The 27,706-nt window shown below is 40.3% G+C and overlaps 1 long non-coding RNA gene across 1 annotated transcript; it reads right to left on the reverse strand.

The window, feature by feature from the left end:
- Positions 1–693: 693 nt before the first annotated feature.
- Positions 694–15,417, reverse strand: LOC122423485. The gene is made up of 3 exons (XR_006264161.1): positions 15,402–15,417; positions 15,359–15,364; positions 694–784 (listed from the first exon to the last, which is right to left on the reverse strand). It is a non-coding gene; the product is annotated as an uncharacterized LOC122423485 (long non-coding RNA).
- Positions 15,418–27,706: the final 12,289 nt, after the last annotated feature.

Below are 27,706 nucleotides of genomic sequence, written 5' to 3' on the forward strand. Positions count from 1 at the left end.
GGTTCAATCCCTGGTCAAAGAATTAAGATCCCACAAAGCACATGGCATGGAACAAAGAAAAAAAAAAAAAAAGAGTTGGTTAATGGTTTCTATTTTATTTTATTTTTTAAAGAGTTCTATTTTAGAGCAAAATTCTTAGGGAGTGAGGTCCTGTCTTATTTGTCATGGCCCACAATTAACACTTGGCTTTGCTCCACATAGTCTCAGATAATGGTTATTAGATTGTATCAGATGTACTAATTTTTAACAACAAGAGTAACCATTTAGTGGCCTTTACACGGAACCCTGCTAGCACCATGATGCCGGAAGGGAAGTACACATGTAGAGCTATGGCAGACTGCTGTGAGTTCACTACCTCAGTTCCTTTTCTTATTGGGCACTCTGCCGGACTGCTTTGCCCAGTCTTCCCTGAAGTTAGGTAGGACCCTATGACTTAATTCTGGCCAATAAAACGTGGGTGGGAAATGATATATATCTAAGTCTGGTCTACAAAACTTTTTGCTTAATTGTCCAGTCTTCCAATCTCTCTCTTTCCCTCCTGCAGCTTAGTAGAGAAGACTCTGAAGATCTCAAAGAGGTAACACTTCAAAGACAAAAGAACTTGGGTCCCTGAGATACTATTTAGGGCATCATTGACTAACCAAGAATACTTGCATTACACTATTGCATGTGTCAACCATAAACTTTTTTTTCTCTCTATCAAATGTGGTTTTTATTCAACTGACAAGAACTTTTCTACAGCTACACTTGTGGAACATCACATGGCAAAAAGAGGAGTTTTTTCCTCTAGACTTTTTTCCTTTTTTTTTTTACCTTATTAAAAATGAGATTGGTCCTAAAAATATAGAAAGAAGTTGAAGATTGTTTTTTATCACTGTTAGTTTAAGCTTGCCTAATTCAAGTGCTAAGTTTAATGCAATCTTCCTAGGTAGGTTGACTACCTACTTTTCAAGAGTACCCAGTAGGTTCCAAAATTGAATCTACTGCTCTGTTTAAGTATGAGCTCTCCCATCTCCATGATCAAAAATAATGGCTTGTTCAGTCTCTCACTTTTATAGTCCTTGAAATACACATGAGTGGTAACAAAACCAAAGAGCTGATCAACTTCTCCCAAAATATACTTTAGTAAACCCAGAGAAAACTCTTTGGTGTAGAATGTGAAAAGGTCCAGGGATCCCCATGCCTGGTTAGGACCAGGCTAACCAGTCTATTACCTACAGAGGCTGGCTAGGATGGGGTGACTGATGTTTAGGCCTGTGAATTCTGGGAAAGAAATAGAACTAAGTTTTAACTTCCTTAATGCCTTAGAGCCAGATTGGCACTTGCCACCACTCAATGACTTGTACTCATGTGACAACCTTACCACTTCCTGTTTTGATCCAAAAAAAAGAACGTTAAGAGAGAAATGAGGCAACAAAACTGAAGAAGGCCCAGTGTGTCTTTTTTTTTCTCTTCCATTTATTCAACATACATTTCATATTTCGTTGTTATGTTGCACCTATTATGTTCACAGCTCTCTGTGTGTGTTTGGAAGGGTGGGATTCAAATAAATGTAATAAACAGATCTACTGCCAGGGAGACGTTTAGACTGATGGGATTAGACGTGGCAAGCAGCTGTTTAAAAGATAGTATAGAGAAGAAAGGGCACTGGGTCTTATGAGACAGAGCCAGGTTCAGATGTAGGCTTCATCAATGACTGTGGTTTGAACTTGAGCACCTACGTAAACACTGAAATTCAGTTTCCTCATCTGTAATTTTTGAGGACTGCTGAAAGAATTAAGAGAATTTCCTAGCACAGTGCCTGGAAAACAGTAGGTGTTTAATAAGTGATGGCTCTTCTTACATGGGGGGACAGGGCACATGCACACATCTGAGCAGTTGGATGTTTAAGAAATGGCAAACAATTGGCACAGACAAGAAAAATTGTTTAGTATGGAGGAGGGAAATTACATTGGGCTGGAGCCGACAAAATAAGTCATTAATTTTTCTTAAGTCTTCCTTTTGAAACATCTCTCAGTTCTAATCTAATATGGATGCCAAACCTAAATGTATAATTCACATGCAGGCATCACCCTGAAAGGTATAAATGGAGAGAGGAAATCATTGTTTTAGAAGAAAAGTTCCTCTATTGGATGAACAATTCACAGCAGGCTTTGCTGACTCATACATACACATTTATGTGTGTGTACGCATGAGTGTGCATTCACATGTGTGTGACAGATACGCTACATACATGAGAGATAAGTCATAGAAATTGTTCATATGCTCAGGAACAAAGAATTATGATACAGTTTCTAAAATTATAGAGATCCAGAATTCAAAGAGGATCTCTCAATCCAAGCCATTCATCTTACAGCAGAGGAAACAGACCCAAAGAGGGGCAATGACTTGTCTAAGGCCATGTAACCAGGTAACTGAAAAGCCAGGGCTTGAATCAAATATTCTGCATTTCTGGTCCAATGCCCTTACCACTAACTCCTTTCTAGTCAAGGCTTAAGGAGCTATTCCATAATGCAACTGGACAGAGCTCCCTGGAGGTCTTAGTTCCAGGGAATGAAGACTTCCCCTGAAGACTTACAGTATTACCGACAGAGGTCAGACTTGAACTAAAACTCTATTAATAAAGTTCACAAAATAGTTAAACATACTTAAAACAGCCTTCATCTATTGAACCCTTGCTATGTGAAAGGGTTCTGTGTGCACTGTGTCAATTGCTATATATATATAAATATATATATAATTTCATTTATTATTTTACTTAACTTTTTATTTGTGAGACAGGCATCTAAGCTCTGTGCTAGGATCCAATAGTGAAAAGACATACATGGTTCTTGGCCTCACGGAACCCCTAGCCTTCCATATGTGCTGTGTTCTTAGTCGCTCAGTCATGTCCGACTCTTTGTGACCCCATGGACTGTAGCCTGCCAGGCTCCTCTGTCCACGGGGATTCTCCGGGCAAGAATACTGAAGTGGGTTGCTATGCCTTCCTTCATGGGATCTTCCCAACCCAGGGATTGAACCTAGGTCTCCCGCATTGCAGGTGGATTCTTTACTGTCTGAGCCTTCCATAGGTTTGTTTATTACATCCACTTACAGGTGATTTACTGGGCCCAGAGAATAACAATGATGGCTACCAAACATTGACCACCTACCCCACACCAAACACTTTTCCAAGCAGCCTCTGAGTAAATCTGTACAACAACTCTGAGATAGGAAACAGGGAATAGAAAGCTGAAATGTCTGGTTCAGGGTCACACAGGTAGTAAGCAGTAGAACACAGACTGGAATAATGGTTTTCTGGTACCAATGTCCATGATTTTAGCCACTACCTTACACGGACCAGTTGGATTCCAGTTATGCATGCTAAAAGATGGTACAGATGACGTCAAAACTCTGCCAGTGAGACCTAGGATCCAAGAAGCATAAATTACTTTGTTTACAGGCAAATTCTGTGTTTTTGGCAGTTGTATATAGATAATAATATTTGCTTGAGTGCTTATCATATGTCCAAGTACTGCGCCTGTATACTTGATATCCAGGTAAAACACAAACGTAATACTGGCCTTTAGTAGATCCTCAATACAGTAGACAAATGGTAAGCAGTAGGAATAAATAAGTAAGGCTGGACTAAACCTAGAAATTATTAAAAAATAAAGGCTGTTGGTAGTTATGTGTTGGATATGCATTTGGACTAAGATATGTTTATATTTTTTCAAGGCTGTATTTTCTTAATTTAAATATAGAGATAACAAATCTCTATATAAACCTTCACTCACCTGTTAGAAAGAGGGCAATTTCTGCAGAATTACATATTAGTCATAAAATTTATTATGTGCTATATTTTATCCATCTGTTTAAGGCATCCTGTTGCAAGGCATGGACACACTCCTTGAAAATAAAAACACAAACTTGAATGATTTTTGGTTTCACATAAATTCTATTAAAGAAAAATAAAACAGTGAAATCACAAAATTTCTCCATTCCCTTCCACCATATGGGTTTCTTTGAGGTTTAATAATATTATAAATAAAGCAGCTTCAAGATTAAATGCAAAACAGTGAACAATTTAGAAACATTTTGAAGAAGCAAGTATTATATCCCAGTGTTGCCAGACTTTCAACAAAAGTAAGACAGAAAACAGAGCAAGGACTCCCATTTGTTCTATCAAGAAAGCATAAATATTGGCTCTGTATTAAGCCAACCTCTTGCAGCTGTACACCAGCTCTCCACTATTAAAAAGATTCTTAAATTCCCAGGGAAACAAAAATCAATTTCAACCCTATAAGTCTGTATATAAATCTATTGTGCTTTATTCCAAATATTTTCTCATCAAGGAGCTTGGAACACACTTTTTTTTTTTTTCCCCCTGAAAGAGAAAGTCTCCAGTTCACCCATTACACCATTATAAATATTTGAATGACTTCCAGTAACTTTGCTTAGAAAAATCTCAGTGTCTGTATAACATATTAATGACAGCTCAGCAGCAAGGTCAATACATTTGATTTCCCGGCAAGACAATCATTCCTAGCAGTAGATTGGAATTCTGGTTGCCCTTTTCATGTATTGTATTTCACTTTTGTCACAGCACATTGGATGCTTACTCTTGCCCTCTTGGCAAGATACTCATTTCTGAGCTTATATTAAAAATCTATTTTATCTGTTAAAGCTTAGAATGAGCTAAGTGATTACTATTCTAATCCTAAATCAATATGTGTAGTCAGGTCTTGAAAGAATTCCAATCACTGTAGCCCTCGTTTATATCATAGATGGATAGTAATGCCATTGTGCTGTTTTCCTTGGGGCTCATTTTATATATTCTATTTGTCAGAATTAAGGTTGCTGGTCAAGTGATTATGGTTCAAACAAAGAAACGGATGTGATATTAATTTTCTGAGTTTTGTAAGAAACTACATTGGCAAAGTGAAATATATATATTTGCTAAAGTTTGGAGAAATAGAGTAGGATAGAGTTGTACTTCTCAGACTTTAGTGTGCATTAGAATTTCCTGCAGAGCTAGTTAAAACAGATTCCTGGGTCCCATAGACAGTGATTCTCACTCAGTAAGTCTGTGTAGAGTTCAGGACTTTGATTTCCAACAAGTTCCCAGGTGATGCTGATGTTGCACTTTCAAAGACCACCTCTTAAGGAGCAGTGAAACAAAATGGAGTGGTCAATAACAAAGGCTAAAATCTTGCCTTTGCCATTTACAGGCTTGTTGATTTGGGGTAATTTGCTTAACCTATTTTTGAGCCTTAGTTTCCTTATCTGCTCAATGGGCTTTTTGTAAGGATTAGAGAGATAATCCTATGTGTCACTTGACAGGGCTGGACAGATACCTGATGTGTGCCAAATAAACTACAATCTTGGCTATTAGAAATGATGAATTCTCCTTTTCTGGGATCTGTCTGGTTGAATATGTAGTTCTTCTGTTCCCTATTCTAGTGTGTTTGACAAATTCTTTGTTAAGTATGTCTAGATTAGGAGTTCTCAGATAGATGCATGAGCAATGATTCAGGATTTGAATTGCTCAGGTGGGACTTAAAACACTTAAATATTTTGATCCCTGGGCCTTCCAACCAAATACCATGCTGAAACTTTGATTCTCTGTCCTTTGAAATATTTTTCATTTAAATTGCTTTCTAGTCCACATCTCTACAGTTATATTTCCTTATGAATGATCTTTTAAAGAACAACATCAGTTTATTTTCAAAATCAAACTCAAATCTTTGGAGACTAATATCCATTCTCTCCATATTTCGCTACTAAGAAGCCTGGTGTTCTGCCAAGGCAACATATTAATAAATTTAAGCTTGAGATTTTCATTGTCATGTGAACGTTGAAATTGGCTCTCAATTACACAAAGCAGCCAATTCAACAGGATACGTGTACTGGATTTACAACAAACGTGTCTGTGAAAAAATTAGTTTAAAATCCCTGATTTTGTGGTTTGTGTTTAATTTGTTAAATAGGCATAATCCATCAGTCATAAGCATCTCAGCCAATTCAGGGTAAGTTAATTTTCAGAAACGTAGAATTTTACTTTAATCAAATGTTAAGAAGTCAATCTGTCTTGCATTCAATCATTTATTGTTTTTCGCTTGACACTAAGTCCCATTTCTGTGGTAGGTGATGGTTTAGACTCTTGGGGAAAACACTTACCCCACGGTCCCAGAGTTTACAGTTTAGGTAAAAGCACAGTTATTAGAACCTCATTTTAACAGGCTGATAAATCTCCAGTCTTTACCAGTTAACAAACTGTAGAAAGTTTCAGTCCATTATTTGTGTTTATACTTTAGCCACCTGATGTGAAGAACTGACTCATTGGAAAAGACCCTGATGCTGGGGAAGATTGAAGGCAGGAGGAGAAGGGGATGACAGAGGATGAGATGGTTGGATGGCATCTCTGACTCAATGGGCATGAGTTGGAACATGCTCTGGGAGTTGGTGATGGACAGGGAGGCCTGTGTGCTGCAGTCCATGGGATTGCAAAGAGTCGGACACAACTGAGGGATTGAACTGAACTCATGAATCTGTTAGCCATCATCAAAAGCTTCAGATACACTAGATGATGTATTCTAGGAGAACATTTCCAGAGCTCCTAACCAAAGGAGAACTTTACTTCCTATGATTTTTTTCTTTTTGTAAAATGAATGTAGAGAAAGCAAATCATCTTTGTAGCTTGTAACTAGCTGTTACACAGATTCTCTTGTAAAATGACATGATTGAAGACAAATGTGTGTGTGTGCTAAGCCGCTTCAGTAGTGTCTGACCCTTTTCAACCCTAAGGATTGTAGCCTGCCAGTTTCCTCTGTATGGGATTCTCCAGACAAGAATACTGGGGTGGGTTGCCATGCCCCCCTCCAGGGGATATTCCCAACCCAGGGATCAAACCCACATCTCTTATGTCTCCTGCACTGGCACACAGCTTCTTTACCACCACGGGCACCTGGGAAACCCTGAAGATAAATACTAGTCTGTATATCAAACTTGATTTTTTGAGTTTTTCAAAAGATGCAGAGATTTACATTCAAATGACCTATTATGGACCAGATGTGACTCCACCCACAACACCCAATCTTACCAAATTCATCTGTTTAAGGCCTACCCTCCAGTGTGATGATATCTGGAGATGGAGCTTAGGGGAGGTTGAGTTAGATGAAGTCATGAGGGTGGGGCCTTCATGATGTTATTAGTGTCCTTATAAGAAGAGGCACCAGAGAGCTTGCTCTCTTTCTCCCCAGTGTGAGGACACAGCAAGAAGGTGTCTGTCTGTGAATCAGGAAGCAGCTCTCACCAGAAACATGGCTCCTTAGATCCTGGACTTCCCAGCCTCTAGAACTGTGAGAATAAATATGGTTTTGTTTAAGTCACTCAGTGTATCTAATTTTGTTATGGCAGCCTGAATAGACTAAGACATGATTTAAGAAAGATGACTTATTTTAATACAAAGGGATTTGTATCAATACAAGAAGGCGGAACACTTCAAACTTATCTCTCATCATCCCCAAGCAGGTGTCTCAGTCTCAGTCTGTCAGTCTAGCTCTTGGCCATTGCTGCCAGCACACAATTTGCTCTTTCTTGCCTTGGGTAGGCACTCTTTGTGCTGTCTTCTTTACCCCCAAAGCTTCCACTTCTGGCTCAGAGGCTCATATCAAAGTAATCTTAATAAGTCCTAGTCATTTCCCAAATGATCCTTCATTGCAAAGTTTGTTTCACAGTATACACTTATTTGCATTTCTTTACTGTGTCTTCACATGGTTCAAGGATATAAGTCTTAGCTCCTTAACAAGACCTTGGGCATCTCCAAGACAAGCCTAGGGTCTAGACTTTTCCAATCGGTTGTGTTCTCCACTGGCCCTTGTAGAGGGTTGTGCAAATAAAATGGGAATAAAACTTACCTAATGAAGATTAAACTAAATGCTGAGAGCCAACGAATGTTCTGAGGCAAAGGAATCAAGTAATGCAAGGAAGTACAATAAAACCCTGGCTCCAGAGCCTACGGGTGGGGGTGCAAGAGAGTTATTCTGGATAACTGAGTTTAATAGATGGCTGAGGATTTATCCTTTTAAATACCAAGAGTTTTAATTATCTTATATGGAAACATTTCCAGTATATTAATCTTCCCTGCCTTCTAAAATAATGCATTGTAAACATCATCCAACTTGATGACTCGAGGTTGTCATTAGAAGTAGTATTGTGCTATAATGCTGAGAAGCCCTCAGGCTCTTTGGAGGTATGTAGAACTGTCTGTCTCTATTCTAAAGGGCTGCAGATTGCTTTTTTTTTTAAATTGTTGTTTTGTTTTTTAGCTTTTTTTGCGTCCTCCTTTGTTGCTAGACTGTCAGTCTCACTGATGCCAATGTGACTGATTATGCCATGTCTATTCCCTGCTCCTAATTTCCTGCTTCTCATCTGAAATGAGCTTGTAAATCAAATACTGGAGCTTGCTGTGGTTGTTGTCATGATTATTATTGTTAAGGAAGTGTGTAAACTGGGAGCAAAGGGCTCTGTGTGAGGGCTTGCTAGGGTCTCCAGGGCTAAACTGTGCAAGAGACAAAAACATATATGTTATGAACTCTTAGTTGAGCTGCTCTGAAGCCTTTTAAACTTTCCATTTTCGCTTTTCTGGTCTGAAAGTAAAACTTTCTGGAAATTCATTTTTCAGATCAATTAGGAATTTAGCCATGAGTTTGGCAAGGAATCACTGAGTGCTTACAAAGTGCAACATACATGCTAGGTGCTGTAAGCTGGGCATTTAAAATGGGTACTCTATTGCCCAGCTTACTCTCTGTTTTCTGAATTGTACTAGCACATAGTCAGTACTTAAGAAATATCTGTTCATCAATGAAATGAACTTTATTATCTGAGCAGATACAAGATATTGACACACATACATACACAAAGAAGCTTGCAATATAAGCTGTAGTAAGCATTAGAACAAAAACACAAAAATGTATATACAAGGACTAAAAGATGATTTCCTGCTGGAAAATGCAGAAAGTCTTCATGGAAGAGGCAGTGGTTGTGACTGGGACTTGAAGGATGGGGTCATATTTCAATTAGCAAGAAGTTAAAGAGACAAAAACACCACAGACAAAGGCCAGATGCTAAGATGGGCAGGGCGTGTTTGGGGGACAACTAGTACATTTTGACTGTAGTACATGGAGGGGAGTAGGGAGATCACATTATAACATTATATTGGGGTCACATCATGGGTGGGCTATGGCTGTCAGGCTAGAGTCTGGATTTTGTTTATTAGGTGATGGGGAGGAACTAAGGGTTTTTGAGCTGGGAGGTGACATGCTTTGAGCTGGGCTTTAGAAATCTTGGTGAATGTTGGAATTTAGGAGTTAAAGGGAAATAGGGCTGAGGTAATTCCAGGGGCACAAGTGGGAGACAATATGGGCCTGAACTAGGATGTAGGCAGTAGACAGCAGAGAAGGGGTGATTATCAGAGATACTGCAGAAGTAGAATAAGAGGACATGGCAACTTATTTTTGTCAGGAGCGATGGAGAAGGACGTGTGGGTAAAACTCCAAGCGATGAACTTTCCAGAACGAACTAGAAAAGTCCAAAAGAACAGGCTTAAAAAGATGGTGATGAGTTTGTCTTGGGACATGCTGAGGTGTGAGAGTCAATTGTTGATAGCTCTGCTGTGAAAAGCATGAATGGGAAACTGCCCTGAAAAACACTAAAAGGATAACAAATATAAAATGAGGGTTTACATGAGCTCAGCTCACAAAAAAGAGTTAAAAGGTCAACGTCCTATTTTTAATCCTTTCTTGACATGACTGTACTAAAAAAACAGTAAAAAATGTAATAGCCATTCTTACTCTCAGGTGCACTTTGAAAAAACTTCTACTTGTTTTTCCTTGTCTCATCAAGAATTATTCTTGATAAGACTGGCGCTACACTACTACCTGAGCATTATTGGAATTGCTCATGGATTAGTAGCAGCTCTCATCTGAAATAAGACAGTGAACAAGAAATATACTGAGAAAACCTCCCCCAGAGAGCAGGTGGATTTGACTTCTACCATCAGAAACAAAGGTGTTTTCAGATTAGCAGGCAGCTCCCCTCCATGGAACAAGAACAAGGACGGAAGCTAGAATATTAACTTGGATTTTGTAGATTGGAAATGTAGGATTCTGACCTGTAAACAAGAGGGGAAGTACATTCTAGGCAAAGAAAGCCGTGTATATAAACCTAGCATGAGAGAATGATATGGCACCATCAGCGGATGGCAAGAAGCCATCTGGCTGGAGAACGTGTATAGAGAATATGAGGGAGAGGCCGCACAATCAGGGAACTAGACAGAGCTGCAGCTTGAGAGCTGGGCTGGGGCCAGGGAGGGGGGTGGGCCTCATATACAACACCAAATAAAGTTTGCACTTTCTTAACAGTGGGAGCCATCCCAGGGGTCCACTGGGGAGGCACGACAATCAGATGTGTCCAGGGAAGCTCTGCTGGCTCTAGTGCATGACTTAAGAATGGAGGAACAGAGGCAGAGATGAGGATGCTATGAAGTCCTACTGAAAGCAATTGAGGATCTGAGTAAATGAGGTTATGAACTTAGCTTAGCCTATAATGGACTTCCCTGATGGCTCAGATCGTAAAGAATCTGCCTGCAATGCAGGAGATACAAGAGATACAGTTTCAATCCCTTGGTTGGGAAGATCCACTGGAGAAGTGCATGGCTACACACTCCAGTGTTCTTGCCTGGAGAATTCCATGGACAGAGGAGCCTGGTGGGCCCTAGTCCATGGGGTCTCAAAGAGTCGGTAAGATTGAATGACTAACACTTTGACTTCTTTCACTTTAGCCTATAGTAGATACTCAATGTGTGCTAGCTCATAGACTGCTCAGGTTGACATCAGCGTTTGACCCATGCATCAGAATTAGATGAGCCTCCTCTTGGATTCAAACCAGCTCTAGCAGTAGGTTGCTGGGTCAGATACCCTGAAGTGTGAAAGGTGTGTGTGTGTGTGTGTGTGTGTGTGTGTTAGTTGCTCAGTCACGTTTGGTTCTTTACAATCCCATGGACTATAGCTTACCAGGCTCCCCTGTTCATGGAATTCCTCAGGCAAGAATACTGGTAGCCATTCCCTTCTCCAGGGAATCTTCACAACCCAGGGATATCACCCGAGTGTCCCTCATTGCAGGCAGATTCTTTACCATCTGAGCCACCAAGGAAGCCCGAAGTGTGAAAAGTACTAGAAGATTAATACTGTAGCCAGAAGCCAAGTTTTATCTTTGGCTCGGGGCACATTTTAGTGCAGAAGATACAGGAAAGCGAAATGCCACCAGCTTCTGGTGGATCTGCTTCCTTACAGCATACAGAGCGCCTTGAGGCATAGTCATCCTGGACAGGAACACGGCAAGTCCTTTGTAGGGGGCGCAATGGAGTTTCTAAAAAGTTCAAGGGAAGTCTGCAAGAGATCTCCGTTAAAGAGACTCTATTTGTTGTTTAAACATAGTGAATATGTACAGCACTACAGGTTCACTCTGCCCAACACAGTAATCACTAGACATTAAGCATCTGAAATGTGACCAGAGTTCAAATTCAGATTGTCTGTGAGTATAAAATATACACCAGATTTCAAAGATTTAGTGTGAGAAAAATAATCTAAAATATCTCATGAATACTTTTTGTATTGGTTGTATGTTGATAATACTGTTAGATTTATGGGATTAAGCAAAACGTATTATTAAAGTATACTTTTTGAAATGAAGCTCTTTAGAAAACTTTAAATAATTTTATGTAGCTTATATTCTATTCTGCAGGACAGGACTACTATAGAAATTTCAGTGTTATTTTTTATTGCAAAAATAAAACAGTTCTATCTCCTGATTTTTCTGAACTTCTTCCTTGTAGTGAAGCTGTCAACATGTGTATTAGGAAGAAATTAAAAGTGTAATAAACAGGTTAATGTATTCATGTCTATTATCCAGAATTGTTTATCTGCTTTTCAATATTACTATCGAGATTAGCTCACCTGTAAGCTTGTTTTAACGTTAATGGCCATGGTGTTCTGCACAGCTTGCAGAATATAAAAATTATATATATATATGTATATAAAATTTGAAACAGTTCATTTTGGGGGGTTATTAAAAGGCAAGAAAAGACAAGGAAGGGAAAAGTTCCCATGTTAATAACATTCATATCAGGGCAAGTTGTATTCTGACATGTTTGAATGGACTCAACATTTCTAAAGAAGTTGTTTGTAGTTCAGTTGATAAGTCGTGTCTGACTCTTTGCCACCCCATGGATTGCAGCATGTTAGGCTTCCCTGTCCTTCACTATTTCCTGGGGTTTGCTCAAATTTATGTCCATTGAGTCAGTGAGGCCATCCAACCATCTCATCCTCTGCTACCCCCTTCTCTTGTCCTCAATATTTCCCAGCATCAGGGTCTTTTCCAATGAGTTGGGCTCCTCACCTCAGGTGGCCAAAGTGTTAGAGCTTCAGCTTCAGCATCAGTCCTTCCAATGAATATTCAGGACTGACTTCCTTTTGAATTGACTGGCTTGATCTTTCTGCAGTCCAAGGAACTCTCAAGAGTCTTCTCTAGCATTGCAATTCTAAAGCATCAATTCTTCAGTGCACAGCCTTCTTTACTGTCCAGCTCTCACATCTGTACATGACTACTGGGAAAACCATAGGTTTGACTATACAGACTTCTGTTGGCAAAGTGATGTTTCCTGCTTTTTAATACATTGTCTAGGTTTGTCATAGCTTTCCTTCCAAGGAGCAAACACCTTTTCATTTCAAGGCTGAAGTCCCCATTAGCAGTGATTTTGGAGCCCAAGAAATAAAATCTGCCACCGTTTCCACTTTCCCCCTTCTCTAAAGAAGATATTATTGCAAAATACCCCTCTCTCGAAAAGCTTGGAGTCAATATCTCTTCTATTAGAATATCAAGTAACAATTGGAAATTCTCAAACCAGAGTACTCAAAGGATCATCTTGCTTTCACATTGGTAAACACCAAGTAACTGTTCAGAAAAAGCATACCTGGATTCAACTGCAAGGCTTCCAATTCTTTTCTTTTTTCCTTGTGGGTTAGTGGAAAATGTAACATTTGATTATCATACTGATCTTTAGCTTAATTTCCCCTAATTTTGCAGAACCATCCTGCTTCACACCAACAGCCCCCTATGATTCTATGTATTTGGTGTGTGTTAGCATTTAACATGGAGAAGGCAATGGCACCCCACTCCAGTACTCTTGCCTGGAAAATCCCATGGACGGCGGAGCCTGGTAGGCTGCAGTCCAAGGGGTCACTAAGAGTCGGACATGACTGAGAGACTTCACTTTCACTTTCATGCATTGGAGAAGGAAATGGCAATCCACTCCAGTGTTCTTGCCTGGAGAATCCCAGGGACGGGGGAGCCTGGTGGGCTGCCGTCTGTGGGGTCACACAGAGTTGGACACGACTGAAGCGACTTAGCAGCAGCAGCAGCAGCAGCATTTATTTAACAGAATGTGAAATAATCTCAAGAATTCTCCACCAAATGGAACTGATTATGCAATGAAAGCAAACTTGAGGAAGGTTCTGAGACATCATGAAAGTATTTTACTATGTTTCTGTAAGGCTCTTTGCATGTAGAAAGCAAGTAAGTTTGTTTTTTAAATAAAAATGGTCTCAAAAAAAAGTAAAATCTTTTTCACTATCTTTGAAGTGTGAGAAAAACATTTTTTTTTTCATATGTTAAATGATGACTATGAAATTCAAAGGGGAGAATTACAACCTGAGTGGTGCCTGCCACATGGATGGTCTGTTGTGCTTCAAAGCAGTTGGGAGCAGTAACTATGTACATAGACACTCTGATAGTGCTCAGTAGCTACTGAACCTTTTGGACAGAATAGGCAGTTCTTAAATACCTGTTGCCAACATTACATGGCAGAGCAAGATGGAACTGAAAGATTCTTATGTCAAGTCTTTAATATTGGTACAACAAAGATGACTTCATCTGTGCAGTTAGTGTACAAGCTGTTCCCACTCATCTCATAGCTCCATGAGGAGAAACTTATTTTGACTTTGACTTGCCCTGTTTTTCCTGCATAGTGAATGTTGCAACCTTATGTCAACTAAAATTTCTTGGCCTAATAATTATAGCCAGCATTGAAAAGCTCTTCCCTCAAATTACTCGTGCAAACAAAATGAGGGGAAAATAAATTAAACACAGCCTTCTCATCCTCTTGTTACAGCCCCTTCTTCACCTTACAAGTTGTGGTCAAAATGTTTCAGCACCTTTTTCATCTGTAAAACCAAACTCTTTTTCTGCTTAATAATTAAATTTTTACAGAGCTTTGTTTTACTACTATTATATTTTCATTGCTTTATTGCCCTGTTTGGGCAGTGTATTCCCTAAATTTTGAAATAATTTTTTTGTTTTTGTTTTTGGCTGCCCATGTGGCTTGTGGGATCTCAGCCCCTAAACAGGGATTGAACCTCGACCCATGGCAGTGAAAGCACTGGACAGCCAGGGGACTCCCTAAATTCTTTGAATTAAAGGAAAGAAACTCTATGAAATTATTTTTTTTCCCCCATTCAGATTCTAATGTCTAAAGGGAGAGGTTTGAAGAGAGGCATGGACTTCTAGAAATGTGTGGCTATTATGAGGCTTGTGTATATGAGAAATTTTGACTTAATAGCTCATATACAAGAAAATTGTCAAATACTAACATATTACTAAATACTAAATACTAACATATTTCTCCCCAGAGAAATCAGGAAAGAGATTTGTGGCTTAATTTTGACTCAGCGGTGAGCCTAAATAAACAGACTCATTGCTCTCTCCATCAAAATCTGAGAAGAAATATCCAAAACCCTTTCAGACTTACCATTCTTCCATATCTTGTTAGTTGATAAGCCCCAGGAGTCTGGGGACTGTCAGCAAAGTTACTTAGAGTGGTGCCAATTTCTCCCAAGACTTAAAGGATCCATATTAATTATTCCATAGTGAAAAATGGATGTAGAATAAGGACAATAAGTTGGGAAATGCTCCCTTTGAAAGTAGCAGTAAAATGTCACATATGCTATGGCTTGTAGGTGGCACTCTGACCCAATGCCATGTTCCATTTTAATTTGAGGAGAATATGTTACCAAAAATTTTATTCTCACTTAAAAAGGTATTTCCATTTAATCCCACATCTGATTTATAAAAAATGAGGGGAAAAAAGATTTTTTTTCCTCAGTGTTGGAATGATATATGTCGTTTTATTCTTATGTCATTCTACTTTTCAAAAGAGCAGACGTGCTAATAGAGACAAAAGAAGACCAGCTGTAGAGATGATGGAAGAAGCCCAAGTGCTCACTATGTACTAATACAGTTATTAGCTTTGAACCAAATTTACTTTATCCTCCTAAAAGAGGATCTGATTTAGGGGATGATTTAACTCAAGACTTTTTTTTTTTTTTTTTTAGCACATTCTAGTCTTCAGGCCGTAAATTACAGGGCCAGGCTAACTTATTTTGGCAGATGAGGCATAGGAAGCATTTTCTTTGAGGAAAATTTAGGCCACTGGATTAGATCACCATGTGATGGGTACACAATTGATTAGAAATTCTGCTCAAGGAGGTATCAGTAGATACCTCTGTAAGTTAACCAGAGACACCTACAGTTTATGCAGGTTCTCTCTTAGGATCTTTTATTTTGTTCCTAAACATTTAATTTTTTTAAATTAATTATTTACTTATTTTTATTTAATTTTTGGTTGCGCTGGGTCTTGGTTGCTGCGCACAGGCTTTCTCTAGTTGTGGCAAGTAGGGGTTACTCTCTGGTTGTGGGACGCAGGCTTCTCATTGCAGTGGCTTCTCCTGTTGTGGAACACAGGCTCCAGGGGCAGGGGCTTGAGTAGTTGGAGCTCTGGGCTCAAGAGCACAGGCTCAATATTTGTGATGCATGGGCTTTGTTGCTCTGCGGCTTGTGGGTACTTCCCGGACCAGGGATCGAATCTGTGTCCCCTGCATTGGCAAGAAGATTCTTATCCACTGCCCGACCAGGGAAGTCCTTTCCTAAACATTTTAGAACTGATATGAATGAATGTTAACTACACCAAGATGAATATAGGAAAAAACAGGGTATATTTTGGAGAAGAGAATCAATAATGTTCTTGGCATATTAGGAAAATGGTTAGAATTAAAAGGGGAAAAGTTCATTGAGGAAAATGTTGGGAGGAAAGAGGATCCCATTCATTCAAAAAAAAATTATTGAATGCCTATGATGTGCTAAGCACTGTTCTAGGTGGTAGCTGAATTTCCAGGAGCTCACAGTATAATTAAACATAAGGGTCTAAAGTTGACACATGGGGCTTCCCAGGGCCGCTGGTGGTAAAGAACCTACCTGCCAATGCAGGAGACATAAGAGACATGGGTTTGATCCCAGGTTTGAGACCTGGGAAGATCCCCTTGGGGAGGAAATGACAATCCACTCCAGTATTGTTGCCTGGAGAATCCCAAGGACAGAGAAGCCTGGTGGGTTATAGTCCATAGGGTTGCAAAGAGTCGGAAAGGACTGAAGTGACTTAGCATGCACACAAAGTTGACACATTGAATTGCCACTTGCATTTGTGGAGTATTAACAGGGACCACATGTACCCTACGTCCTTAAACAACTGAAAAACTGGTCAAAATCTACGAAGCTGGTTTTCAGACACTGGAAAATAGGCAATTTAGGGCAGAGAAATCTCTGCAAAAAAGGAGGAAGAAAGACTAAGATGAGCCTGATGAATGCTTCAGTTTACTGCCTGGGGAGTTCCCAGGTCCTGCAGAGAAGGGGATCCCAGCAGGCTGGGTGATCTTCCTGAGCTGCAGGACAGAGTCTAGGGATGCTCAGGCAGATAGACTTCACAGGGCAGAGAACTTGAGAGAAGGAAGCTGCAATGAGAAAGAGTTCCAGATATCTGCAGAGGTTCTCCCTGAGTCTTCAGTTAAATAATAATTCACAAATTTCACAATTTTCAGGAAACTACCAACACTGGAGAAGAAACCATAGGAAAGGAGATGGTCCCAGAGGACACACAGATCTGGGAATAGTTTGTTCCTGCCAGCTAGAATAGAAAGACTTCCAAACATACAAGGAACTGACGGAGACTTCAGAAGCATAGTGCCTCAACGGAAGGGCCTTATTAACCCTAGAGGCTGTTGGGCGCCCACCAAACAAAGCTGAAGAGCAAGTCTTGAAAATATCAAACTCTTTCCAAGTAATTTAATTGCATCCTACTGGAAAAGTACAAAAATATTTAAAGGATTACAAACATATCCAATACCCTCCAAAAATTAAGCTTGCAAAGCCTGACATTAAAAATTACCAGACGTGCAATGAAGCAGGAATATAAGAACCAGTATGAGGAGAAAATCAATAGAAACAGACTTAGAAATGATATAGATGGTGGAAATAGTAGAAGACATAAAACAGCTATTATAAATATATCCCATGTGTTCAAGGAGTTGGGAGGAAAGCATGAGCATGACAAGAAGAGTAAAAGACCCAAGTCAAACATCTTCAGTTGAAAAGCAAACTGGATGGGACACAGATTAATAGCAGATTTGACATGGCAAGAAAAGATCAGTGAATTTGAAGACTGCAATAGAAACTGCCCAAAATGAAACACAGAGATTTAAAGACTGGAGAACTTGAACAGACCATCAGTGAGCTATGGGACAACATCCAGCAGCCCCGCATATGTGTACTTGGAGTTCCAGAAGGTAAGGAGAGGCAAGTGGAGACAGACCAAATATTTAAAAGAAACAATGGCTGAAATTTTCCATGTTTGATAAAATTTGAAGCATGGCTTGGAAAAAGATTCTGGGGATCTTCCTTTTTTTTAAACCATTGCTAATTTTTAAAATTTACTTTTTGGCTGTGCTGGGTCTTCGTTGCTGTGAGGGCTTTCTCTAGTTGCAGCAGGTGGGGGCTGCCCTTTGTGGGGGACACGGGCTCCAGGGCACACAGGCTCAGTGGCTGCGGCTCCCCAACTCTAGAGCACAGGCTCAATAGCTGTGGTGCCGGGCTCAGCCGCTCCGTAGCAGGTGGGATCCTCCAGGACCAGGGATGGAACCCACGTTTCCTCCATTGGCAGGCAGATTCTTTTCCACTGAGCCACTAGGGAAGCCATAAGGAGCTCTTTTAAAATTATGTTTATTATACAAAGCACTATCTCAGAAGCCCCTTCAGGCAGAATGCTCTCCCTCTGCCTCTCTATCTTCTCCCCTTAGCACAGACTTTTAAGATCCAGCTCCAATCCCACAGTCTCCCCAAAAGTTCCCAGTCCCATGCAACTGATTTCATCCTTTCCTGACATGGATCCCTTTTAACCACCAGTTGTTTGACAATTAAGCATGCTGACAGGAGTTCTTGCATAGTTGTTTCTATTTGTAGCCTTTTGTGTGTGTGTGTGTATGTGTGTGTGTGTGTGTGTGTGTGTGTGTTCAGTCGTGTCTGACTCTTTGCAATCCGCCAGGCTCCTCTGTCCATGGGATTCTCTAGGCAAGAATAACTGGAGTGGGTTGCCATATTTAATGTCTTTCTTCCACCCAAGCTCTGGATTCTATCCCTTCTACCTTCAAAATAATCTCCTCTTTTCCTATTCAGGTATCTACTATGGCTAAAAAAATTTAAAGGTTTAATGACTAAAACCCTCCCATGTTCCTTCTGCCCTACTTGACTCCTAGCTGTTGTTTCATCTCTTCCTCTTCTCAACTAAATCTCTGAAAAGATTCTCCTTTTTTTCTCAGTGCCACTTATACCTCCACTCTCTGCTTTATGGTTTTACCCTCATCACTTTCCTAAAATTGTTCTCATAAAGGTCTCCGGTTACCTGTTGTTGTTGTTCAGTTGCCCAGTTGCCTATTTGCTACCAAATCCAACAGTTTCTTTAAGCTTTAATCTCTGTTTATTCAACAAAAGTTATTAAATATCTTTTGTGCACATGGAGCTAGAAATATGATGGTAAGAAGCACAGATGTCCTCCTAGAGCTCAAGTCTGGCATGGAAGTCAATTAAGTAACAAGATATGGCCTTGGTTGATGGTGGCTGCTCCCTCCCATCTGAACAACTCTTTGATATTGGCTTCTGAGATGCCATCTTTTCTGGACCCTCTTTACCTAATTCTGATTATGCCTTAATGGCCTTTGTGCTGGCCTGCTCTTTCTCTACCTGTCCCGTGAGTACAGGGGTTCCTTCCCCTCTGGTTCCTTCTTGGCAGCCTTCTGAATCTATATCTCAAGTTTCCACATGATCTCATCCAGGTCCATGGTTCCATCTTTGTACTACAGGATGATACAACCAAACCTATATCTTTAGTCCAGAGTTTTCTCCTAAGCTCCAGACTTTCTGTACTCAACAGTTTCATGTGGATGTCCACACATGGTCCAAAATAAACAAGTCTCAAATCGAATTATTATTTACCCTAAACTTGTTCTCCTTTGTAGTCCTTAAGTTAGTATATGGTACCTTATCATCATAGCCTTAAACCTTGACATCATCCTCAATGTCTCTGTCCTTCAAATCTCACAACCAGTTGGTCACCAAATTGTACTGATTTGCTTTGATGGGTCTCAAATGAGTCTTTATTCCTATAGCCAGTGCCTTAATTCAATCTTATAATTTCTCTTTTGGATCCATTAGTCATACCTCTCTGCTTCTGGCCTTGGTTTCTTTCAGTCAGGTCCATGCATCAAGTAGATGCATCTAAAGTGGAGCCGAATTATGTCACTTCCATATCTTGAATTGAATATCTTTTGATAGCTCTCCACACATGTCCAGATAAAACTCAAAACTCACATCATGACCCATAATGCCCCAACTGCCCACCTCCTCTCTCTCTTCATCCAGAATTACTCAGTTCCTTGGATGCCTCATTGTGTCCCATATATCCTGGTATTTGTCCTTGAAGCTCCTTCTGCTGGTCTTGCCCCCTCTTCACGGCATTCTTTAACACTCATATCACACACTGCTCCACCTAAAAAATTTCAAGGTGAGATTAGATGTCCTTCTTCAGTACATCCATAAAATATTCCACATGTTTTCTTTGTGGAACATTCATCTTGATTTTAAAAACTTTTTATTTTAATTAATTTATTTATTTGGCTGATCCAGGTCTTAGTTGCGGCACGTGGGATCTTTAGTAGTGGCATGTGAACTCTTAGTTGCATCATGTGGGATCTAGTTCCCTGGCCAAGGATTGGACCCAGGTCCCCTGCATTGGGAGTAGCCAGGGGACCACCAGGGAAGCCCCCTCAGTATTTTGGATTTTAATCATTCTAATAGGTATGTGGTATAATCACATTGTAGTTTTAATTTGCAATTCTCTAATGATATATGATGATGAGCAATTTTCATATTTTATTAGATATCTGTATATCTTCTATAATATTAGATTCAATTTGCTAATACATTTTAAAGAATATTTACCTGTGTTTTCAAGAAGGATATTAGTCTATAGTCTTACTACAATGTCTGTCTGCTTTGGGTGTCCTATTAATGTTGGCCTCACAGAATGAACAGGGAAGTGGTTTTTCCTTTCCAATGTTCTAGAAGAGTTTGTGTAGAACTGCTTTTATTTCTTCCTTAAAGGTTTGGTAGGATTCACCAAAGAATCCATGTGGGTGTCCAGTTTTCTTTATGGGAACCTTTTAAACTATACATTCAATTTCTTTTATAAATATAAGGCTATTCAAACTATTTATTTCTTTTGGAGTGATTTTTTGATAGTTTGTGTCTTTCATGGTATTTTGTCATAGATTTTATCCTTGGGGTTTTTAAAATTTTGCTCTCTAGGTACTCTGGGTTTACATAGGCCATTTAATTTAAAAACTATGCTGACAGTTTCTTAGAATTTTCTAAGGTTTGATTTGGAAAACTAGACTGATGGCATAACAGTGTATAAACCAATATGGTTAAGATGTGAAAGGTTGTTGCTTAATCATGCAAAGACGCAGGGATTCTTCGCCTCTGGAGGAGAAGAATTCAATCCAGGGCCAGAGACGAGGCTTGATTGCTCAGAGCTTTTGCATAGCAAAGTTTTACTAAAGTATAAAGGAGATAGAGAAAGCTTCTGACATAGACATCAGAAGGGGTTAGAAAGAATATCTGCTTGCTAGTGTTAGCAATGGAGTTATATACTCTCCGATGAATCCAAAGAATATCTGGAGGTTGTAAAGATCTCAGACCTACTCCCATAATTTACATTTTAAGATAACAGGATTAGCCAGAAGGTTTAATCCAGAGACTGTCCTCTGGCAGGATTCATTATTGTTATAGAATCCTAAGGAATGTAGAGGGGAAAAAAGTTTGTCCTTTTTTCCTCCTTGAGAATTCCAGACCCCTCTTTCCTTGGGGACTCCTAGACTTCTTATCAACCTGCCTAGGAAATGACTCTCTCAGATGTCCCTAAGAAAATGTAGAAGTAGCATTACTTGATTGTCACAGGGTCACATATTTTAATATAAGTAAACAAATTGAGATTGATGTTAGAATATCTTTAATTATAAAACATTTTTCACAACTCTATTTGCAGATTACAATGTGAAATTTTAATAAGATTACTGAAATTTTAAGTATTTTGCTTTTGTATGAATAACTAATAGTATTAATATTTAAGATAAGAATATTACTGATAGATTAAGCACTTCTGTTTATATAAATCAACCTCTTTTCTTTTTTACATTTCTTGGGGTAGTCATTCAACTCCTCTGGGTTAACTTTTTCACTGGTAAAAATGAGGCAATTCGACTAGCTATTTTGCTAACATTTCTTCTAGAATGTTATTATTCCAGTACTTAGAACTTACCATGAAAAAAGCTTGTGATGTTAACTGTGAATCAAAGTATTTATTTTTAAAGTGCTTTAATCTAATTATATTAGTTTAAACATAAGTATACACAGATACCTAGTAAATACTTTGTAGAGAGTGTGAAATGAATTTTTTCCAAATTTATTTATTTGTAAGCTGCCAATTGAAAGTAATATTGTTTGGGGAAGAGAAGAAATGGGGTCACAAATAAAATTATTACACTCCATGTTCCAAAGGAAGATAAATGCTTAATTTAAAGCTATCTATCTGAAATCAAGTCAGAGGGACACTTGCTTTAGTGTCAGTTCTTTTGTTTATTAGTCTTACTAACAAGAAAGGTAAAATGGAATGTTTTTGAAAGGACACCTTGGCACCATTGCAGCATTTGTTTAAAGTACAGGGTTAAATTGTGGGAATTTAAGTTCTTCAGGAATTCTAGAAATCAAGTTTGTTTTGGGGAAGAACTTGATCAGAAACAAAACAGTTTTCACTGAATGTTACATTGTCTGGGCACTCTTCACCAGCACATGGACACAATTTATTCTTTGATGAGAGCCATGCTCTAGTTCAGATAAAAAAAGTTTCACAGAGGATCTTGGTAGGATATGTTTAAAAGGAAACCTTTATAAATCATGTTATGATTACAACATACTGTATAAAGATATAGGTTAAGTCATTGTTTCTCCTTTGCTCATTCTTGGAAGATTTTTAAAACTAAAAATTTTAATGAAAAGGTTCTGGAAATCTTGAGGGTGGCTTACCATTCAGTTTGTCTTTCTATCCCAGAAAAAAAATTATACATTTTAAATAAAGGTAAGTTCAGGTTGGGCTTCCCAGGTGGCGCTAGTGGCAAAGAACCCACCTGCCAATGCAGGAGATGCAAGAGACACGGGTTCAGTCCCTGGGTCAGGAAGACCCCTGGAGGCAGGCATGGCAACCCACTCCAGTACTCTTGCCTGGAGAATCCCATGCATGGACAGAGGAGCCTGGTGGGCTACAGTCCATAGCATCTCCCACAGTCAGATACGACTGAAGCGACTTGGCACACACACAGGTTCAGGTCAGTTTGGTGTTCTGGAAGCTGTAGATGCTTTGGATGCTTCTGGTAGTGCCTTGAAACACCTCGCCCAGGCCCATGGTAGACTTCAGCCATAGGTGGTGGACAGCTCACCTCAACCTCAGACTCACCTCTCACTGACAACCACCCCCCTCAAATGAATACCTCATCTCTCCACTTCCCGACAGTGTCCTTTTCCAGATCATGGGAGCCCTTGAGGCCTGAATGCAAATGTATCCCCAAAGTGGAGAGGAGAAATGTCCTCAGCTAATGGGTCCAGACTAGTGGATATATGATCCAACCTCTAGTTCTTCTGGTGGACAGTCCTGAGAAGCACCTGCTCATTTCTAAAGGGGTGCTGGGCGTGTCCCTGGTGTCTCGGTGGTGAAGAATCCACCTGCCAATGCAGAGGTGGGTTTGATCCCTGACCTGGGGAGATCCCACGTGCTGCGGAGCAACTAAGCCCCATGTGTCACAACTACTGAGCCTGTGCTCTAGAGCCTGGGGGCCACAGCTACGGAAGCCCGAGTGCCCGAGAGCCCGTGCTCCTCAACAAGAGAGGCCACAGCAAGGAGAAGCCCGCGCGTCACAACTAGAGAGGAGCCCCCTCTCACTGCAACTAGATGAAAGCCCAGGTAGCAATGAAGAGCCAGCACAGTCAATACATAAATATACAAATGGGTGCTTGTCCTGGAATCAAGTCCCAAACACTCCCATAGAAATCTTAGTAATGCATCCTTGTGTTACATTTTCTTCCCTCATTCTTCCCGCTCTCCCACTCCCTAGGATTAATTCCCAGATCAACTACTTGTACCCAAATGTTTGTCTCAAGGTCTGTTTCAGAGAACTATAACACACGACTTTGGTATGAGAGTGATCCTCACAAACAGACCATGAGGAGGGGATTCTGGAATGGGATCACTTACCTCGTTGATAGGATAAGCAGGGTGGTGGTAATCCCTGGCCTGCATCTCAGTCCCTGGGAATCTCACCTGGGATGGAATGAAACAAGAAGAAATGGGTTATCCAGTATCTCTGTCCCTAGAATGGTTTGGGGGTAAAGGATTGTGGAATTTGTTAGCATTTGTTAACTGCCTTGGAAGCCTTGAAAAAAGAAAGTAGCAAATTCTGATCAGCCAACTGTCAAATCAGGGCACACGGAAAGCCAGGTCACCTTGGCAGTGTTTAGAGTGACCAGTATCTCCTTAGCCATAGGACTTCCACCGTGATAATCAGGCTCAGAGTGTAATAGTAAGGGTGGCAGAGCTGCAAAGGAGATGAAATTTGCAGCTTGCACAAGTCTCCTTTGCTAGCATCATAGCTCTGATAGCAAAGGAGAGGGACTGACACTTGGGTTAAGACAATTTTGGTAGATGCGCTTGAACAGCTTGAATTCCTGGTTTTCTCTGAATCTTCCATACCAGACAAAGCAGCTCTTTCTCCCTCTCTAGTGGAGAGGCACCCCCAATGGCACCCCACTCCAGTACTCTTGCCTGGAAAATCCCATGGATGGAGGAGCGTGGTAGGCTGCAGTCCATGGGGTCACTAGGAGTCAGACACGACTGAGCGACTTCACTTTCACTTTTCACTTTCATGCACTGGAGAAGGAAATGGCAACCCACTCCAGCGTTCTTGCCTGGAGGGCCTGGTGGGCTGCCGTCTATGGGGTCGCACAGAGTCGGACACGACTGAAGTGACGCAGCAGCAGCAGAGAAGAGCAGCCTCCCCTTAGCTGGAGACTATGCAGTGGCCACCTGAAGTAGATCTTGTAAGATGACTCTGATGACCTCAAAATTGAACTCTTTTCCTCCCATTGCCATGAGAAGAATAACTAATGCCAAGTCTGAGCTGAGAGAGAAAACATAGTTCTTGATCTGGGAACAGATAGCTTTTACTGAAAGAACTGTAGGAACTGGCTAATAATTACTGGCAGGAGTTTGGAGAACATGTGTGGGAATAGATCTTGAATGTGCTGGACCAGAGTGGCAGAATATAAGACTGGATAGAGGAGAGTTTATTGACATGGGAACACTCTCTTATGGTTTAAGATTTAACATCCTGGCAAGGACAGTAGGTGCTAACAGGCTCTTGGAATGACTTCTTGAAATTTGGTGGCCTACACCAAATGAGATGGAGATGCTGGAATTGCCTTGTCAAAGTACTAAAGAAGAGGTTAATGGCTCAAAGAGGCAGGAATGTTAGAATGGATTTATGTCATGTGTTGAGAAAACTAGCCAACTGTTTTCCCAGGAAGAGCCCAGAGACTACTCTGTTTACTAAGGCATTAAAGACTGTATTAACAAGAATGGCAACAATATCTTTGTGAAAATTAGAATTATCTAGACCAGAATTCACAGTAGGAAACGATGTCACAAGATTGGCCTATCTTGCATTGAGATGATAGAGTAACAGCAGGGGGCAGGTAGTGGTATTCCAAATATCTCTGGCAAAGTAGCAGCAAAGCTGAAGGGGCAACTGAGGTTCCTTGATGTGTAGGAGCACAGTGTACCTCATGTTCGAGGTGGAAGACAGTAGACTAGAGTGTAGTTTTACTTATAAAACTCAAAAAAGCAAGAGCTGGTTAGCAGAAAGTTGATGTCAACTGTTATATAATGGAAAAGTGTTGTAACTATTATTTTATGTCCATCGGTTGAAAAGATGGCCAGTGCTCTTCGAAGGATGCTATCTAAGCCACTACAAATATATAGAATAAATATTTGCCCACTTTCTCTAGAGTACCATAAGCAACTTATCAAAGTAACTTTACAATGCAATCCTTTCAAAGGTAGTTGGATAAGAGGGCTGAATTGACTTGATACCAAGTGATCTAAAATGTCATGTCCCACATTTAGGATGTGGGTAATAAATGAAGTCCTGGCTCCAGTCCATCTTACAGTAGTTTCAATTGATCCAGATGGGTCCCTGTAGCAGTCAGATGGGTCCCTGGAATTTTCTTAACAGTTTTACATTGGTTCCCTGCCATGTGGAATAAAATCCATATGGTGGGGAGGATCAGGCAGAAATCTCTAAAATTGTACCCCTTTCCCCAGGTAAGATAGTAATCCAAAACCAATAATGCACTCTGAGTAGAACTGCAGAGATGGGCATGACCTTCAAAGATGTAAAGAATGCAGGGGTGGCACCTTCTGCATTCACCTGTAAGGCCCCTGCTAAAACCACAAGCATCATGGTAGGAGACAGCAGACGACCATAAACTCAACGAAGCATCAGAACTGAGTGTGGCTGTTATGACAGTTAATATACTTTTTCTGGAACGTATCAATGCAAGCTCTGGCACGGCATGTGGCTGCTGATTTCACACTTTTTTCCCCAATCATTAAGCACATCAAAAGTGTTTATGTTAACATAGGAAGGATAGCACACAATGCATGTTAACCTACTGTCACTCTCCTCTTCTCTCCCACAGGGAAGTCTGCAGGTATCTTGTTCAACTTGGTATTCTACTGAACCTCGTTCTGTTCCCCTGTACTGATAAGTCAGGCTAATCAGATCTGGTGAAGAGGAAGTGGAAAAGACTCCTGGTACTCTATAAGACACACACAAGCCAGAGAACGGAAGATTCAGACCCCTGCAGATTTTAGGGGTCCAATGGTCTGGAGGATACTGGGACATACCCTCCAAGTTAAGGACAAGTTATTGAACTTGCACCCTCTACCATTAAGATGGTAACTTTGACTCCTGAAGTTAAATGCTGCTCTCACTCTTATTTGGGGAAGAGTTGAAAGCTTCTCATTTCAAGTGGGACTCAGAGCAAGAGAGAGTACTCTGCGGCAGGCTCAGGCTGTGATGCAAGCGGCTCTCCTGCTCAGGCTGTACGACAGATTATCAATGCTACACAGATACAGATATCTGTGGTGGGTTTTGTATGGCATCTCGGACAAGCTCCAACAGAAGACTAACAGTAACATTAGGAACTAACAGTAACAACAGTAACTAACATTAGGTTCTGGATCAAAGGCTTGTCTTTTCATTGTTTGAAAAGCAACCCTTGGCATGCCTCTGTGCCTAACAGACTCTCAGAATCTGTTCCCATATGACATCAAGTTATTAACCACAGCTACTCATCATGAACTAGATGTCAGATTCATCAAATCATAAGGTCAGATAGTAACAGTAACAATCCATTATTTGATGCAAATGATATATCTGGGATCAAGCCTGAGTAAGTCCAGAGGGCACATGTAAGTTACATAGACAAGTAGCCTAGGTTCCCATATCATTTACTTCTCATGCAGTGATGAATCTCCTTAACCTACTCCTGTGATCCACAGAGAATCCCCTATGGTCAGTTGTATCATATTTATTGCTGCAATAATGTTTTGTAACAACCAAAAAAATCTTTGATACTCAACCATGAGCATTCATTATTGAGAGGTGTCAAGGGCCAGCTGGGAATTGGCTAGGGAGGTTTTCTGATCTTGGCTGGGCTTCTCACATCCTGGGATTAGCTGCTAAGTCACTAGAACAACTTAGTTCTGCTCCATGCATCTCTTTCTCCATCAGACTATCCCAGTCATGTTTCCATTATCAGTGGCAGAAGCATGCGAGAAGGCAGACCAATCACTCAAGTATTTTTCAAGTTTTTGCTTGGATCAGATTTATTAACATTCTATTGACCCAAAGAAAATCACATGTCTACTAAGTTCAAAGTCTCAAGTGAGGCAGAATGTTGCACCCAGAAATCAAAGGCAATGGAATTTTATGAGAAAGGGCATGGAGACAGGGAGAAGTGAAGAAGTAAGGCTACTGCTGAGGTATTAAATACCAGATGGCAGAGAAGGAAAATGTGGGCCTTGTTCCTGGGTGGACCAGTTTGATATCTTGGTGTG

The sequence above is a fragment of the Cervus canadensis genome, chromosome 21 (assembly GCF_019320065.1).
Source record: "Cervus canadensis isolate Bull #8, Minnesota chromosome 21, ASM1932006v1, whole genome shotgun sequence".
In the NCBI taxonomy this organism is placed as follows: domain Eukaryota; kingdom Metazoa; phylum Chordata; class Mammalia; order Artiodactyla; family Cervidae; genus Cervus; species Cervus canadensis.